The sequence below is a fragment of the Podarcis melisellensis genome (assembly GCF_964234715.1).
Source record: "Podarcis melisellensis genome assembly, chromosome: 11".
Taxonomy (NCBI): Eukaryota; Metazoa; Chordata; class Lepidosauria; order Squamata; family Lacertidae; genus Podarcis; species Podarcis melisellensis.
Window position 1 is genome coordinate 42,665,145 of NC_138543.1, and position 4,871 is coordinate 42,670,015.

A 4,871-nucleotide genomic window follows, 5' to 3' on the forward strand; every position below is an offset into this window, starting at 1 on the left:
GCCTCTTCCTTATCTCTTACTCAAACTTCTCTGCTCTAACTCAGCTCCATCGCCATTGGTCGACGTAGGCCTCGGGGACGTCAAACCAGCTCGCCTCTGATTGGATGTAGGGAACACAGAAGCAGCTGTTCTGATTATCATATTTCAGTGGCTGCTGTAGCCTTTGCTGGGAGGAGAGAGAGGGGGTGCTTGGAGAAAACCCGGGCAGAGCCAGAATTTTTTTTATTTTTAATTTTTTTTTTAAAAAAAGCTGGACTTGGAGAGAGAATCAGAGGCAACTTTTACACTCCTCATTTGATTTCCTCCCCCCCTCCTTATAATTCTCCCTTTGCATTTTCGGTTCCACACTCCTCCCCTTCTTTTGGTACCCTAAGGCAGGCAGCTGTCTTTCAGCGCTCTCTGGTTTTAGTGATTTTTAACCTCCCTTTTTTCAAAGAAAGAAAGAGGAAGAACTGAAACGTTGATTTCTCTTAACTATTCCCCCCGCCCCCACGGAAAAAGGAAATTGATCAGGCGTGCGTTCAAATATTGGGGGAGTGGGGGGGAGGAGGAGGGATGGATTAAAAGCCATGCAAATCTGTGTTATGCCGCCAAAAGGGGGGCAATAAAGGCTTAGCTGCTGATAGATTTCGCAAGCTGTACTTTTTTTTAATTATTCTCTCAGACGGGGAATCGAAGCGCCAGAGAGGCTTCTGTTGATGGAGGCGTTGACCTCGGGTAGGAGCTGTCTATAAAGGCTTCTACATTCCCTCCCCCCACTCGAAAAGAATTGTTTGTGTCCCCTCTTCTCCCGCTCCACCCCCCGACAAATTCGTGACATATATTCTCGGAGAACTATTGACTGCAAAGCGCTTGTAGGAGTTTAGCAGTAGAGGGCCACTGCGATCTTAGAGCTTCGGTACTACAGTCAGTTACCTGGGAGTAAGCCGCACTGAATTCAAGGGGATGTAGTTCTCACCAGACGTGTAGGAGGACCCTGCAAGCGCTTTACTCCGAAGTTACGGCTCAGTGGAGTTTCTGTGTAAGCCGTAGTAGCAAAGGAGTTTGGAAACTGCTAGTATTCCTCTGTGGTATATGGAAAATAAAACTGATAGCTGCTTCTTTATGATGCTGCCATGACTTTCTGTGGACTTTCACTCTGCTGTGAAATCGCTAGAGAAAGAGTAACGAAAATGTAATCACTACCACCGCACCACTCGTAGTAGTAATAACATTTCCTCTAACTGCCACCACTAGAAACTGAAAAGCACCTTCAAGCTGCCAGTTCCCGTGAAAGTTTCTGCTAGTTTATTTTCATTTTGGACAGACGGAAAGGCATTGCAAGGCCTCTGGGAGCCTACAAAACTAGTGGGAGCCCGAAATCTTTGACTTTACCCTCAGTTTTTACGCTAACATGGCTGTCACCTCCTCCTCAGGACATTCACTTGGGAGTAAACCCCATTGATGGAAAAGACGCCTGTCGTGATTTCTTCGGAGTTCGCACAAAGTCTCAAGCAGCAAGAAAGCGAAGATAACTCGAGTTGCGGATCAGGCAATAGGCAGATAGTAAGGAGGAGAAATAGAGCATTCGTCTAATTCTTGATTGCGCCAAAGTTAGCTTGGCTTCCTCAGAGGCAAGGCAAAGCCTGTTTGAAAACCCCATGTAAAACGGCCCTCTTCCAAAATATAAAGGGACCACGCATCTATTGACCTCAACGGGGCAACAGCCTCCTGTTTAGCAGTTCACTGGTGTGCAGTTTAGCAGTTCACTGGTGGTATTATGGCATGGCAGAATCACCTAGTCCGTGTTTGCAGATTCAAGCTTCCTTCAGCTACCAGGCACAAGGGTTGTGGGCTGTTACACCAGCTCACCCTGCCCCCCTCCCCTCGCTCATTCACTTCAGCAGAGATTGCTGCTGTGGGGTGGGGGTGGGGGGGAAGAGGGCTGCGCCTTTAGATAGGAAGCGGCATTTCCTTCCCCAAACGATGTGCCAGGATCCCAGCCTGATTGACGGGAGGCGGGACGCTTCTATTTTACTCCTAACATTTGGAAATAAAAAGATCCGAAGTGTATTTAGAAGATACCACCCCCCCCCATTCAAAGCCCTTCAGCGGAGTCACAATGAGCACGGTAAATAATAAGCCTTAATGACTTTGGAATTCAACGGTTGGTTACCGACGCCCCTGAATTAAGGGGAAAATACACACAGATTTCTAAACACACTAGAAAACAAACAAAAACAAACCGGGGGCGTTGAAGGACGAAACAGAAAGTTATGAAGAAGCAGTATTTGGGATGTGCAAGGAGCAGGGGCAAATATACACTTTCCAGTTTACAGCAAGTAAATAAATACATCGCATTAATTTTTTTTAACGTTCCCGGGGAGATAACTCAGTTGGATGTCTCGAAAAAGATTTCCTGATAAGATCAGAAGGCAGTCTTGGGTTTGTAAACAGACAGGACTGATATACTTCACGTTTCACTGGAGCAGATGGATGGAGGGAAGCATTTGAAATTTGGTGAAATCCAAGAGAGAGAAAGAGAGAGAGAGAGATAGATAGAGAGAGAGAGGCAACCCTCCTCTCCATCTACAGTGTTTAGCTCTGTACACCAATAAGCAATTACCAGGAATAATTGCTCTGGAGAGAGATGCCAAATCGAGCAGGCTGGCATGCCACCGGGAAAGGAGGGCTTCTCTCTCCCAGTAGATAATTTGACTAGAAGAAGAGATCCCACGCAAAGACCTGTCTCGGTCAGAGCACGCGGAGGGGAAGAGAGCCTCGGTTTCTCGTCGCCCCTGACCAGCAGAATGCAAAAGGCGAAATTCCGTAAGCACAGATCCGGGAAACTCCTCCGGGTCGTTGGAAGCTGGCTAGAGATTCCCAGACTTGCAGGAAAATGGAATAAATGCTCCCACCCCATTTACAATATATAATTGGGGCAAGGAATAGGTGTAAATTTTGCATGGTTTCCTAAAAGAAATTTTAATCTGGACACGAATTTCCGTGTTGTGACTAACAAATTTCCCTCCTTTAATAAGAATGCATTAGATACTGGTTTCCAGACATGTGACGACTCTTTCTTTCATCCCATTCTTTGTAATAATAATAATAATAATAATAATAATAATAATAATAATAATAATAATAATAAAACAACAACAACAACACAAAAAACAGTATCTATATCTACATACACCTCAAGTGTTTTTTTAAGGTTCCAGTCCGCATGCCCTTTAAACAGTTGCAGAACACCCCCTGGTTTAAATGGCTCTGGATTGCTCCTTTCTTATCCCCATTCTAGACATTTGCAGTGTGTGTAGGCACACCAGCAATATGCATCCACTCGGAGCGCATTCGATGCTGATGAAGCGAGCGGAGGGACGGCGGGGTTGCTCGTCGCTCCGACGCGATCGCAACAGCGACCCCTCGTGCCCGAATGCGGAACGCGCCGCCCGGTGTCATTGTCAGAGCACCCCAGCCTAATCCTGGTGGCCTTTTACTTCCCGTTTCTCCAAACATAATTAAGCGCTCTAGACTAATGAGGTTCCCTCGTGGGCCACATGAATGGAAGGCTTTTATGTGCAGCAAAGAAAGGGGGAAACTCGTATAACTTTTATAAGACGCCCGATCATAATATAAAAATCGACGGGGGTTAAAAGATTTGAATAGATGGGCTATTTCTCTGCAAATCCCTTGTGATCCCCCCCCTTTTCTTGCCCCGAAATGTCTGCATTCTTTCTGGCTTAACCAACCTCGATGGGAATTATACAGCCAGGAGACTATTGCTGACTTTTCCAGCCTATCCCCGTTGTTAGAAAATTACCCTGTCTGCTTTAATTTTCCTCTCTGCCCCCCTCCCTCCTTTTTTTAAAATTTCTGTATGTTTAAATACTGGAGAGGGTGGGTGGGTGGCTGCTTCTTCAGTGATGTGCAACGACCTGTCTCCGCCCCACCAAACTGGGGCGAGGAAGGAAAAAGGAGGTCTTTCCTTTTTTTGGCATCTAGGCAGGGATTTTCCTCAAACCTCCCCTTTTCCTCTGCTACCGATCTGTCTGTTTGCCAAAAGAGGTTTCTATTTATTTATTTATTTTTTAAAAAAGGGAACGGAACGGAAAACACAGCCGCTGTCAATGTTAAGGTAAAAGAGGTGGGGGAAAAAAGAGAATTACATTTAGAGCAAATGAAAAGATTTCTTGTTTATCACAGAGAAGACTCTGGAGAAAATTGAGCGACGCGCAACGCGGAGACTCGGCTGGAAACCCATCTGCCTTTCTTCCTGGATGGCGTAAGGGAGACTCGGAGGGAGGGAACAGCCAGATGTCCTTTACTTAGAAGTAGTCCCACCGAAGCCCGATAGGTTTCTCCGGTGTAAAGGGAAGAGTGCAGCTTTTACATCTATATTGGGGGGGGGGGGGCGTAACCGACCAATATAGATTCTCCTGCTCTCTCTTTAAATCGTGCTCTGGAGTGCGCGGTGGGAGTATGTTTGTGCGTGTAGGCGCGCCGGCGCGCGCCTGGTGTGAGTCTCCGCATTTGGGGGGGGGGGGGAAGAGAAGCCAGGTTAACCCTCTCTCTTCCCCAGACCCTCTCTTTCTCTCCGCGTCGAGAGCTCTGCAACTTGTAGGCGCGTCTCTGATCACGAGGGAAGGAACGTTGCGCTTGTAAACAGATTTCATTACTTTTGAAAAGCGAACTATTTCATTCTGAACTCAAGGAAGAGTAAACAGCGCGTCTGGGACAGGAACCAAACCAAGAAAGGGAAACAATTCTCAAAGGAGCTTTGCAGGAGGCAACAATTGTCCAGAGATATGTTTTGACTCCTGGGTCATTTCTCCTCCTCCTCCTCCTTTAAAATATGTTTATTTCTGATGATTAGATTGATATTCGTC